Source organism: Rhipicephalus microplus, chromosome 5 (assembly GCF_043290135.1).
Source record: "Rhipicephalus microplus isolate Deutch F79 chromosome 5, USDA_Rmic, whole genome shotgun sequence".
In the NCBI taxonomy this organism is placed as follows: domain Eukaryota; kingdom Metazoa; phylum Arthropoda; class Arachnida; order Ixodida; family Ixodidae; genus Rhipicephalus; species Rhipicephalus microplus.
In genome coordinates this window covers 162860391-162873883 of record NC_134704.1, presented here as the reverse complement: position 1 = coordinate 162873883, position 13493 = coordinate 162860391, and the positions used below count along the sequence as shown (strand labels likewise).

At 45.9% G+C, this 13493-nt stretch overlaps 6 non-coding genes across 6 annotated transcripts; all 6 read left to right on the top strand.

Annotated features, from left to right (window-relative positions):
- The first annotated feature begins 4692 nt into the window (after window positions 1–4692).
- TRNAW-CCA (transfer RNA tryptophan (anticodon CCA)) lies at window positions 4693–4764 on the top strand. Its single transcript has one exon. It is a non-coding gene; the product is annotated as a tRNA-Trp (tRNA).
- Window positions 4765–4905: 141 nt separating this feature from the next.
- TRNAW-CCA (transfer RNA tryptophan (anticodon CCA)) lies at window positions 4906–4977 on the top strand. The gene has a single exon. It is a non-coding gene; the product is annotated as a tRNA-Trp (tRNA).
- Window positions 4978–9161: 4184 nt separating this feature from the next.
- TRNAW-CCA (transfer RNA tryptophan (anticodon CCA)) lies at window positions 9162–9233 on the top strand. Its single transcript has one exon. It is a non-coding gene; the product is annotated as a tRNA-Trp (tRNA).
- Window positions 9234–9374: 141 nt separating this feature from the next.
- TRNAW-CCA (transfer RNA tryptophan (anticodon CCA)) lies at window positions 9375–9446 on the top strand. Its single transcript has one exon. It is a non-coding gene; the product is annotated as a tRNA-Trp (tRNA).
- A 141-nt stretch (window positions 9447–9587) lies between these two features.
- On the top strand, window positions 9588–9659 carry TRNAW-CCA (transfer RNA tryptophan (anticodon CCA)). The gene has a single exon. It is a non-coding gene; the product is annotated as a tRNA-Trp (tRNA).
- Window positions 9660–12128: 2469 nt separating this feature from the next.
- TRNAW-CCA (transfer RNA tryptophan (anticodon CCA)) lies at window positions 12129–12200 on the top strand. Its single transcript has one exon. It is a non-coding gene; the product is annotated as a tRNA-Trp (tRNA).
- Window positions 12201–13493: the final 1293 nt, after the last annotated feature.

The following is a 13493-nucleotide window of genomic DNA, read 5'->3' as shown; positions in this document are numbered from 1 at the left end:
TGGACTCGGTGGCGACACGGTAGCACGTCTGACTCCAAATCGGAAGGTCTCGTGTTCGAATCACGTCCGGGTCAAGTTCTCTTTTTACTATTTTCATCTCCCTTTTTATCTACTTATTTGTCTGTCTACAGTGACTCTTCTCTTTAGCTGTGCTTCATCGACAGAAGGCCGGTCAAAACATGCTACCACGTGTGTACAACGGCTACCCTACGCGGACTCGGTGGCGAACTGGTAGCGCGTCCGACTCCAGATCAGAAGGTTGCGTGTTCGAACCGCGTGCGGGTCAAATTCTCTTTTTTATTATTTTCATCTATCGGTCTATCTACTCTTTTGACTGTCTACAATGACTTGTCTCTTTACCTGTGCTTCACCGACAGAAGGCCAAGCAAAACATGCTACCACGTGTCTGCGAACGGCTACCCTAAGATGGCTCTGAGGCGCAACGGAAGCGCGTCAGACTCCAGATCAGAAGGTAGCGTGTTCGAATCACGTCTGGGTGAAATTCTTTCTTTTATTATTTTCAACTATCTGTCTATCTACTTATTTGTCTGTCTACAATGACTTGTCTCTTTACCTGTGCTTCATCGACAGAAGGCCGAACAAAACATGCTACCGCGTGTGTGCGAACGGCCACCCTAAACGGACGTGGTGGCGACACGGTAGCACGTCTGACTCCAGATCAGAAGTTTGCGAGTTTGAATCACGTCCGGGTCAAATTCTCTTTTTTTATTATTTTCATCTATCTGTCTATCTACTTATTTGTCTGTCTACAATGACTTGTCTCTTCACCTGTGCTTCATCGATAGAAGGCCGAGCAAAACATGCTACCACGTGTGTGCGAACGGCCACCCTAAGTGGACTTGATGGCCACACGGCAGCACGTCTGACTCCAGATCAGAAGGTTGCGTGTTCGAATCACGGCCGGGTCAAATGCTCTTTTTATAGCATTTTCATCTATCTGTCTATCTACTTATTTGTCTGTCTACAATGACTTGTCTCTTCACCTGTGCTTCATCGATAGAAGGCCGAGCAAAACATGCTACCACGTGTGTGCGAACGGCCACCCTAAACGGACGTGGTGGCGACACGATAGCACGTCTGACTCCAGATCAGAAGGTTGCGAGTTTGAATCACGTCCGGGTCAAATTCTCTTTTTTTATTATTTTCATCTATCTGTCTATCTACTTATTTGTCTGTCTACAATGACTTGTCTCTTCACCTGTGCTGCATCGACAGAAAGCCGAGCAAAACGTGCTACCACGTGTGTGCGAACGGCTACACTAAGTGGACTCGGTGGCGACACGGTAGCACGTCTGACTCCAAATCAGAAGGTCTCGTGTTCGTATCCTTTCCGGGTCAAGTTCTCTTTTTACTATTTTCATCTCCCTTTCTATCTACTTATTTGTCTGTCCACAGTGACTCTTCTCTTTAGCTGTGCTTCATCGACAGAAGGCCGGTCAAAACGTGCTACCACGTGTGTGCAACGGCTACCCTAAGCGGACTCGGTGGCGAACTGGTAGCGCGTCCGACTCCAGATCAGAAGGTTGCGTGTTCGAACCGCGTGTGGGTCAAATTCTCTTTCTTATTATTTTCATCTATCTGTCTATCTACTCTTTTGTCTGTCTACAATGACTTGTCTCTTTACCTGTGCTTCACCGACAGAAGGCCAAGCAAAACATGCTACCACGTGTCTGCGAACGGCTACCCTAAGATGGCTCTGAGGCGCAACGGTAGCGCGTCAGACTCCAGATCAGAAGGTAGCGTGCTCGAATCACGTCTGGGTGAAATTCTTTCTTTTATTATTTTCAACTATCTGTCTATCTACTTATTTGTCTGTCTACAATGACTTGTCTCTTTACCTGTGCTTCATTGACAGATGGCCGAGCAAAACATGCTACCGCGTGTGTGTGAACGGCTACCCTGAGCGGACTCGGTGGCGCAACTTTAGCACGTCTGGCTCCAGATCAGAAGGTTGCGTGTTCTAATCACGTCCGGGGCAATATTTATTTTTAATATTTTTATCTATCTGTCTATCTACTTATTTGTCTGTCTACAATGACTTGTCTCTTTACCTGTGCTTCATCGACAGAAGGCCGAGCAAAACACGCTACCGCGTGTCTGCGAACGGCTACCCTAAGTGGACTTGATGGCCACACGGCAGCACGTCTGACTCCAGATCAGAAGGTTGCGTGTTCGAATCACGTCCGGGCCAAATGCTCTTTTTATAGCATTTTCATCTATCTGTCTATCTACCTATTTGTCTGTCTACAATGACTTGTCTCTTTACCTGTGCTTCATCGATAGAAGGCCGAGCAAAACATGCTACCACGTGTGTGCGAACGGCCACCCTAAACGGACGTGGTGGCGACACGGTAGCACGTCTGACTCCAGATCAGAAGGTTGCGAGTTTGAAAACGTCCGGGTCAAATTCTCTTTTTTTATTATTTTCATCTATCTGTCTACTTATTTGTCTGTCTACAATGACTTGTCTCTTTACCTGTGCTTCATCGACAGAAGGCCGAGCAAAACATGCTACCACGTGTGTGCGAACGCCTACATTAAGTGGACTCGGTGGCGATACGGTAGCACGTCTGACTCCAGATCACCTGGTTGCGTGTTCGAATCACGTCTGGGTCAAATTCTCTTTTTTGTTATTTTTATCTGTCTATCTAATTATTTGTCATTCTACAATGACTTGTCTCTTTATCTGTGCTGCATCGACAGAAAGCCGAGCAAAACATGCTACCACGTGTGTGCGAACGGCTACACTAAGTGGACTCGGTGGCGACACGGTAGCACGTCTGACTCCAAATCGGAAGGTCTCGTGTTCGAATCACGTCCGGGTCAAGTTCTCTTTTTACTATTTTCATCTCCCTTTTTATCTACTTATTTGTCTGTCTACAGTGACTCTTCTCTTTAGCTGTGCTTCATCGACAGAAGGCCGGTCAAAACATGCTACCACGTGTGTGCAACGGCTACCCTACGCGGACTCGGTGGCGAACTGGTAGCGCGTCCGACTCCAGATCAGAAGGTTGCGTGTTCGAACCGCGTGCGGGTCAAATTCTCTTTTTTATTATTTTCATCTATCTGTCTATCTACTCTTTTGACTGTCTACAATGACTTGTCTCTTTACCTGTGCTTCACCGACAGAAGGCCAAGCAAAACATGCTACCACGTGTCAGCGAACGGCTACCCTAAGATGGCTCTGAGGCGCAACGGTAGCGCTTCAGACTCCAGATCAGAAGGTAGCGTGTTCGAATCACGTCTGGATAAAATTCTTTCTTTTATTATTTTCAACTATCTGTCTATCTACTTATTTGTCTGTCTACAATGACTTGTCTCTTTACCTGTGCTTCATCGACAGAAGGCCGAGCAAAACATGCTACCGCGTGTGTGCGAACGGCCACCCTAAACGGACGTGGTGGAGACACGGTAGCACGTCTGACTCCACATCAGAAGGTTGCGAGTTTGAATCACGTCCGGGTCAAATTCTCTTTTTTTATTATTTTCATCTATCTGTCTATCTACTTATTTGTCTGTCTACAATGACTTGTCTCTTCACCTGTGCTTCATCGATAGAAGGCCGAGCAAAACATGCTACCACGTGTGTGCGAACGGCCACCCTAAGTGGACTTGATGGCCACACGGCAGCACGTCTGACTTCAGATCAGAAGGTTGCGTGTTCGAATCACGGCCGGGTCAAATGCTCTTTTTATAGCATTTTCATCTATCTGTCTATCTACTTATTTGTCTGTCTACAATGACTTGTCTCTTCACCTGTGCTTCATCGATAGAAGGCCGAGCAAAACATGCTACCACGTGTGTGCGAACGGCCACCCTAAACGGACGTGGTGGCGACACGGTAGCACGTCTGACTCCAGATCAGAAGGTTGCGAGTTTGAATCACGTCCGGGTCAAATTCTCTTTTTTTATTATTTTCATCTATCTGTCTATCTACTTATTTGTCTGTTTACAATGACTTGTCTCTTCACCTGTGCTTCATCGACAGAAGGCCGAGAAAAACATGCTACGGCGTGTGTGCGAATGGCTACCCTAAGTGGACTTGATGGCGACACGGTAGCACGTCTGACTCCAGATCAGAAGTTCGCGTGTTCGAATCACGTCCATGTTAACTTCTTTTTTATTATTTTCATCTATCTGTCTATCTTCTTATTTATCTGTCTACAATAATTTGTCTCTTTACCCGTGCTTCATCGAAACAAGGCCGAGCAAAACACGCTACCACGTGTGTGCGAACGGCAACCCTAAGCGGACTCTGTGGCGAACCAGTAGCGCGTCTGACACCAGATCAGAAAGTTGTGTGTTCGAATGACGTCCGGGTCAAATTCTCTTTTTTATTATTTTCATCTATCTATCTACTTATTTGTCTGTCTACAATGACTTGTCTCTTTACCTGTGCTTCATCGACAGAAGGCCGAGCACAACATGCTACCGCGTGTGTGCGAACGCCTACATTAAGTGGACTCGGTGGCGATTCGGTAGCACGTCTGACTCCAGATCACCTGGTTGCGTGTTCGAATCACGTCTGGGTCAAATTCTCTTTTTTGTTATTTTTATCTGTCTATCTTTTTATTTGTCATTCTACAATGACTTATCTCTTTACCTGTGCTTCATCGACAGAAGGCCGAGCAAAACATGCTACCGCGTGTGTGCGAAGGGCTACCTTAAGCGGACTCGGTGGTGCAACGGTAGCACGTCTGACTCCAGATCAGAAGGATGTGTGTTCGAATCACGTTCGGGTCAAATTCTTTTTTTAATATTTTCATCTATCTGAATATCTACTTATTTGTCTGTCTACAATGACTTATCTCTTTACCTGTGCTTCATCGACAGAAGGCCGAGCAAAACATGCTACCGCGTGTGTGCGAAGGGCTACCTTAAGCGGACTCGGTGGTGCAACGGTAGCACGTCTGACTCCAGATCAGAAGGTTGTGTGTTCGAATCACGTTCGGGTCAAATTCTCTTTTTAATATTTTCATCTATCTGAATATCTACTTATTTGTCTGTCTACAATGACTTGTCCCTTTACTTGGGATTCATCGACGGAAGGCCGAGCAAAACATGCTACCACATTTGTGCGAACGAATACCCTAAGCGGACTCAGTGGCGCAACGGTAGTGCGTCTGACTCCAGATCAGAAGGTTGCGAGTTTGAATCACGTCCGGGTCAAATTCTCTTTTTTTATTATTTTCATCTATCTGTCTATCTACTTATTTGTCTGTCTACAATGACTCGTCTCTTCACCTGTGCTTCATCGACAGAAGGCCGAGAAAAACATGCTACGGCGTGTGTGCGAAAGGCTACCCTAAGTGGACTTGATGGCGACACGGTAGCACGTCTGACTCCAGATCAGAAGTTCGCGTGTTCGAATCACGTCCATGTTAACTTCTTTTTTATTATTTTCACCTATCTGTCTATCTTCTTATTTATCTGTCTACAATGATTTGTCTCTTTACCTGTGCTTCATCGACAGAAGGCCGAGCAAAACACGCTACCGCGTGTGTGCGAAGGGCTACCCTCTAGGCGGACTCGGTTGTGCAATGGTACCACGTCTGACTCCAGATGAGAAGGATGCGTGTTCGAATCACGTCTGGGTCAAATTCTCTTTTTTCTTATTTTTATCTGTCTATCTACTTATTTGTCATTATACAATGACTTGTCTCTTTAACTGTGCTTCATCGAGCGAAAACCGAGCAAAACATGCTACCACGTGTGTGCGAACGGCTACACTAAGTGGACTCGGTGGCGACACACTAGCACGTGTGACTCCGAATCAGAAGGTCTCGTGTTCGAATCACGTCCGGGTCAAGTTCTCTTTTTACTATTTTCATCTCCCTTTCTATCTACTTATTTGTCTGTCTACAGTGACTCTTCTCTTTAGCTGTGCTTCATCGACAGAAGGCCAGTCAAAACATGCTACCACGTGTGTGCAACGGCTACCCTAAGCGGACTCGGTGGCGATCTGGTAGCGCGTCCGACTCCAGATCAAAAGATTGCGTGTTCGAACCGCGTGCGGGTCAAATTCTCTTTTTTATTTTTTTCATCTATCTGTCTATCTACTCTTTTGACTGTCTACAATGACTTGTCTCTTTACCTGTGCTTCACCGACAGAAGGCCAAGCAAAACATGCTACCACGTGTCTGCGAACGGCTACCCTAAGATGGCTCTGAGGCGCAACGGTAGCGCGTCAGACTCCAGATCAGAAGGTAGCGTGTTCGAATCACGTCTGGGTGAAATTCTTTCTTTTATTATTTTCAACTATCTGTCTATCTACTTATTTGTCTGTCTACAATGACTTGTCTCTTTACCTGTGCTTCATCGACAGAAGGCCGAGCAAAACATGCTACCGCGTGTGTGCGAACGGCCACCCTAAACGGACGTGGTGGCGACACGGTAGCACGTCTGACTCCAGATCAGAAGGTTGCGAGTTTGAATCACGTCCGGGTCAAATTCTCTTTTTTTATTATTTTCATCTATCTGTCTATCTACTTATTTGTCTGTCTACAATGACTTGTCTCTTCACCTGTGCTTCATCGATAGAAGGCCGAGCAAAACATGCTACCACGTGTGTGCGAACGGCCACCCTAAGTGGACTTGATGGCCACACGGCAGCACGTCTGACTCCAGATCAGAAGTTTGCGTGTTCGAATCACGGCCGGGTCAAATGCTCTTTTTATAGCATTTTCATCTATCTGTCTATCTACTTATTTGTCTGTCTACAATGACTTGTCTCTTCACCTGTGCTTCATCGATAGAAGGCCGAGCAAAACATGCTACCACGTGTGTGCGAACGGCCACCCTAAACGGACGTGGTGGCGACACGGTAGCACGTCTGACTCCAGATCAGAAGGTTGCGAGTTTGAATCACGTCCGGGTCAAATTCTCTTTTTTTATTATTTTCATCTATCTGTCTATCTACTTATTTGTCTGTTTACAATGACTTGTCTCTTCACCTGTGCTTCATCGACAGAAGGCCGAGAAAAACATGCTACGGCGTGTGTGCGAATGGCTACCCTAAGTGGACTTGATGGCGACACGGTAGCACGTCTGACTCCAGATCAGAAGTTCGCGTGTTCGAATCACGTCCATGTTAACTTCTTTTTTATTATTTTCATCGATCTGTCTATCTTCTTATTTATCTGTCTACAATAATTTGTCTCTTTACCTGTGCTTCATCGAAACAAGGCCGAGCAAAACACGCTACCGCGTGTGTGCGAAGGGCTACCCTCTAGGCGGACTCGGTTGTGCAATGGTACCACGTCTGACTCCAGATGAGAAGGATGCGTGTTCGAATCACGTCTGGGTCAAATTCTCTTTTTTCTTATTTTTATCTGTCTATCTACTTATTTGTCATTCTACAATGACTTGTCTCTTTAACTGTGCTTCATCGACCGAAGGCCGAGCAAAACATGCTACCACGTGTGTGCGAACGGCTACACTAAGTGGACTCGGTGGCGACACACTAGCACGTCTGACTCCGAATCAGAAGGTCTCGTGTTCGAATCACGTCCGGGTCAAGTTCTCTTTTTACTATTTTCATCTCTCTTTCTATCTACTTATTTGTCTGTCTACAGTGACTCTTCTCTTTAGCTGTGCTTCATCGACAAAAGGCCAGTCAAAACATGCTACCACGTGTGTGCAACGGATACCCTAAGCGGACTCGGTGGCGAACTGGTAGCGCTTCCGACTCCAGATCAGAAGGTTGCGTGTTCGAACCGCGTGCAGGTCAAATTCTCTTTTTTATTATTTTCATCTATCTGTCTATCTACTCTTTTGTCTGAAAACAATGACTTGTCTCTTTACCTGTGCTTCACCGACAGAAGGCCAAGCAAAACAAGCTACCACGTGTCTGCGTACGGCTAACCTAAGCGGGCTCTGAGGCGCAACGGTAGCGCGTCAGACTCCAGATCAGAATGTAGCGTGTTCGAATCACGTCCGGGTCAAATTCTCTTTTTTTATTTTCATCTATCTGTCTATCTACTTATTTGTCTGTCTACAATGACTTGCCTCTTCACCTGTGCTTCATCGACAGAAGGCCGAGCAAAACATGCTACCGCGTGTGTCCGAACGGCTACCCTAAGTGGACTTGATGGCGACATGGTAGCACGTCTGACTCCAGATCAGAAGTTCGCGTGTTTGAATCACGTCCATGTTAAGTTCTTTTTTATTATTTTCATCTATCTGTCTATCTACATATTTGTCTGTCTACAATGACTTGTCTCTTCACCTGTGCTTCTTCGATAGAAGGCCGAGCAAAACATGCTACCACGTGTGTGCGAACAGCCACCCAAAGCGGGCTCGGGGGTGAACTGGTAGCGCGTCCGACTCCAGATCACAAGGTTGCGTGTTCGAGTCACGTCCGGGTCAAATTCTCTTTTTTATTATTTTCATCTGTCTATCTACTCATTTGTCTGTCTACAATGACTTGTCTCTTTATCTGTGCTGCATCAACAGAAAGCCGAGCAAAACATGCTACCACGTGTGTGCGAACGGCTACGCTAAGTGGACTCGGTGGCGCAACTTTAGCACGTCTGACTCCAGATCAGAAGGTTGCGTGTTCTAATCACGTCCGGGTCAAGTTTTCTTTTTAGTATTTTTTTATCTATCTGTCTATCTACTTATTTGCCTGTCTACAATGACTTGTCTCTTTACCTTTGCTTCATCAATGGAAGGCCGACCAAAACATTCTACCACGTGTGTGTGAACGGCAACCCTAAGCGGACTCTGTGGCGAACCGGTAGCGCGTCTGACACCAGATCAGAAAGTTGTGTGTTCGAATGACGTCCGGGTCAAATTCTCTTTTTTATTATTTTCATCTATCTATCTACTTATTTGTCTGTCTACAATGACTTGTCTCTTTACCTGTGCTTCTTCGACAGAAGGCCGAGCACAACATGCTACCGCGTGTGTGCGAACGCCTACATTAAGTGGACTCGGTGGCGATTCGGTAGCACGTCTGACTCCAGATCACCTGGTTGCGTGTTCGAATCACGTCTGGGTCAAATTCTCTTTTTTGTTATTTTTATCTGTCTATCTTTTTATTTGTCATTCTACAATGACTTATCTCTTTACCTGTGCTTCATCGACAGAAGGCCGAGCAAAACATGCTACCGCGTGTGTGCGAAGGGCTACCTTAAGCGGACTCGGTGGTGCAACGGTAGCACGTCTGACTCCAGATCAGAAGGTTGTGTGTTGGAATCACGTTCGGGTCAAATTCTCTTTTTAATATTTTCATCTATCTGAATATCTACTTATTTGTCTGTCTACAATGACTTATCTCTTTACCTGTGCTTCATCGACAGAAGGCCGAGCAAAACATGCTACCGCGTGTGTGCGAAGGGCTACCTTAAGCGGACTCGGTGGTGCAACGGTAGCACGTCTGACTCCAGATCAGAAGGTTGTGTGTTCGAATCACGTTCGGGTCAAATTCTCTTTTTAATATTTTCATCTATCTGAATATCTACTTATTTGTCTGTCTACAATGACTTGTCCCTTTACTTGGGATTCATCGACGGATGGCCGAGCAAAACATGCTACCACATTTGTGCGAACGAATACCCTAAGCGGACTCAGTGGCGCAACGGTAGTGCGTCTGACTCCAGATCAGAAGGTTGCGAGTTTGAATCTCGTCCGGGTCAAATTCTCTTTTTTTATTATTTTCATCTATCTGTCTATCTACTTATTTGTCTGTCTACAATGACTTGTCTCTTCACATGTGCTTCATCGACAGAAGGCCGAGAAAAACATGCTACGGCGTGTGTGCGAAAGGCTACCCTAAGTGGACTTGATGGCGACACGGTAGCACGTCTGACTCCAGATCAGAAGTTCGCGTGTTCGAATCACGTCCATGTTAACTTCTTTTTTATTATTTTCATCTATCTGTCTATCTTCTTATTTATCTGTCTACAATGATTTGTCTCTTTACCTGTGCTTCATCGACAGAAGGCCGAGCAAAACACGCTACCGCGTGTGTGCGAAGGGCTACCCTCTAGGCGGACTCGGTTGTGCAATGGTACCACGTCTGACTCCAGATGAGAAGGATGCGTGTTCGAATCACGTCTGGGTCAAATTCTCTTTTTTCTTATTTTTATCTGTCTATCTACTTATTTGTCATTATACAATGACTTGTCTCTTTAACTGTGCTTCATCGAGCGAAAACCGAGCAAAACATGCTACCACGTGTGTGCGAACGGCTACACTAAGTGGACTGGGTGGCGACACACTAGCACGTGTGACTCCGAATCAGAAGGTCTCGTGTTCGAATCACGTCCGGGTCAAGTTCTCTTTTTACTATTTTCATCTCCCTTTCTATCTACTTATTTGTCTGTCTACAGTGACTCTTCTCTTTAGCTGTGCTTCATCGACAGAAGGCCAGTCAAAACATGCTACCACGTGTGTGCAACGGCTACCCTAAGCGGACTCGGTGGCGAACTGGTAGCGCGTCCGACTCCAGATCAGAAGATTGCGTGTTCGAACCGCGTGCAGGTCAAATTCTCTTTTTTATTATTTTCATCTATCTGTCTATCTACTCTTTTGTCTGAAAACAATGACTGTCTCTTTACCTGTGCTTCACCGACAGAAGGCCAAGCAAAACAAGCTACCACGTGTCTGCGAACGGCTACCCTAAGCGGGCTCTGAGGCGCAACGGTAGCGCGTCAGACTCCAGATCAGAAGGTAGCGTGTTCGAATCACGTCCGGGTCAAAGTCTCTTTTTTTATTTTCATCTATCTGTCTATCTACTTATTTGTCTGTCTACAATGACTTGCCTCTTCACCTGTGCTTCATCGACAGAAGGCCGAGCAAAACATGCTACCGCGTGTGTCCGAACGGCTACCCTAAGTGGACTTGATGGCGACATGGTAGCACGTCTGACTCCAGATCAGAAGTTCGCGTGTTTGAATCATGTCCATGTTAAGTTCTTTTTTATTATTTTCATCTATCTGTCTATCTACATATTTGTCTACAATGACTTGTCTCTTCACCTGTGCTTCTTCGATAGAAGGCCGAGCAAAACTTGCTACCACGTGTGTGCGAACAGCCACCCAAAGCGGACTCGGGGGTGAACTGGTAGCGCGTCCGACTCCAGATCACAAGGTTGCGTGTTCGAGTCACGTCCGGGTCAAATTCTCTTTTTTAATATTTTCATCTGTCTATCTACTCATTTGTCTGTCTACAATGACTTGTCTCTTTATCTGTGCTGCATTAACAGAAAGCCGAGCAAAACATGCTACCACGTGTGTGCGAACGGCTACGCTAAGTGGACTCGGTGGCGCAACTTTAGCACGTCTGACTCCAGATCAGAAGGTTGCGTGTTCTAATCACGTCCGGGTCAAGTTTTCTTTTTAGTATTTTTTATCTATCTGTCTATCTACTTATTTGTCTGTCTACAATGACTTGTCTCTTTACCTTTGCTTCATCAATGGAAGGCCGACCAAAACATTCTACCGCGTGTGTGCGAACGGCAACCCTAAGCGGACTCTGTGGCGAACCGGTAGCGCGTCTGACACCAGATCAGAAAGTTGTGTGTTCGAATGACGTCCGGGTCAAATTCTCTTTTTTATTATTTTCATCTATCTATCTACTTATTTGTCTGTCTACAATGACTTGTCTCTTTACCTGTGCTTCATCGACAGAAGGCCGAGCACAACATGCTACCGCGTGTGTGCGAACGCCTACATTAAGTGGACTCGGTGGCGATTCGGTAGCACGTCTGACTCCAGATCACCTGGTTGCGTGTTCGAATCACGTCTGGGTCAAATTCTCTTTTTTGTTATTTTTATCTGTCTATCTTTTTATTTGTCATTCTACAATGACTTATCTCTTTACCTGTGCATCATCGACAGAAGGCCGAGCAAAACATGCTACCGCGTGTGTGCGAAGGGCTACCTTAAGCGGACTCGGTGGTGGAACGGTAGCACGTCTGACTCCAGATCAGAAGGTTGTGTGTTGGAATCACGTTCGGGTCAAATTCTCTTTTTAATATTTTCATCTATCTGAATATCTACTTATTTGTCTGTCTACAATGACTTATCTCTTTGCCTGTGCTTCATCGACAGAAGGCCGAGCAAAACATGCTACCGCGTGTGTGCGAAGGGCTACCTTAAGCGGACTCGGTGGTGCAACGGTAGCACGTCTGACTCCAGATCAGAAGGTTGTGTGTTCGAATCACGTTCGGGTCAAATTCTCTTTTTAATATTTTCATCTATCTGAATATCTACTTATTTGTCTGTCTACAATGACTTGTCCCTTTACTTGGGATTCATCGACGGAAGGCCGAGCAAAACATGCTACCACATTTGTGCGAACGAATACCCTAAGCGGACTCAGTGGCGCAACGGTAGTGCGTCTGACTCCAGATCAGAAGGTTGCGAGTTTGAATCACGTCCGGGTCAAATTCTCTTTTTTTATTATTTTCATCTATCTGTCTATCTACTTATTTGTCTGTCTACAATGACTTGTCTCTTCACCTGTGCTTCATCGACAGAAGGCCGAGAAAAACATGCTACGGCGTGTGTGCGAAAGGCTACCCTAAGTGGACTTGATGGCGACACGGTAGCACGTCTGACTCCAGATCAGAAGTTCGCGTGTTCGAATCACGTCCATGTTAACTTCTTTTTTATTATTTTCATCTATCTGTCTATCTTCTTATTTATCTGTCTACAATGATTTGTCTCTTTACCTGTGCTTCATCGACAGAAGGCCGAGCAAAACACGCTACCGCGTGTGTGCGAAGGGCTACCCTCTAGGCGGACTCGGTTGTGCAATGGTACCACGTCTGACTCCAGATGAGAAGGATGCGTGTTCGAATCACGTCTGGGTCAAATTCTCTTTTTCCTTATTTTTATCTGTCTATCTACTTATTTGTCATTATACAATGACTTGTCTCTTTAACTGTGCTTCATCGAGCGAAAACCGAGCAAAACATGCTACCACGTGTGTGCGAACGGCTACACTAAGTGGACTCGGTGGCGACACACTAGCACGTGTGACTCCGAATCAGAAGGTCTCGTGTTCGAATCACGTCCGGGTCAAGTTCTCTTTTTACTATTTTCATCTCCCTTTCTATCTACTTATTTGTCTGTCTACAGTGACTCTTCTCTTTAGCTGTGCTTCATCGACAGAAGGCCAGTCAAAACATGCTACCACGTGTGTGCAACGGCTACCCTGAGCGGACTCGGTGGCGAACTGGTAGCGCGTCCGACTCCAGATCAAAAGATTGCGTGTTCGAACCGCGTGCGGGTCAAATTCTCTTTTTTATTATTTTCATCTATCTGTCTATCTACTCTTTTGACTGTCTACAATGACTTGTCTCTTTACCTGTGCTTCACCGACAGAAGGCCAAGCAAAACAAGCTACCACGTGTCTGCGAACGGCTACCCTAAGCGGGCTCTGAGGCGCAACGGTAGCGCGTCAGACTCCAGATCAGAAGGTAGCGTGTTCGAATCACGTCCGGGTCAAAGTCTCTTTTTTTA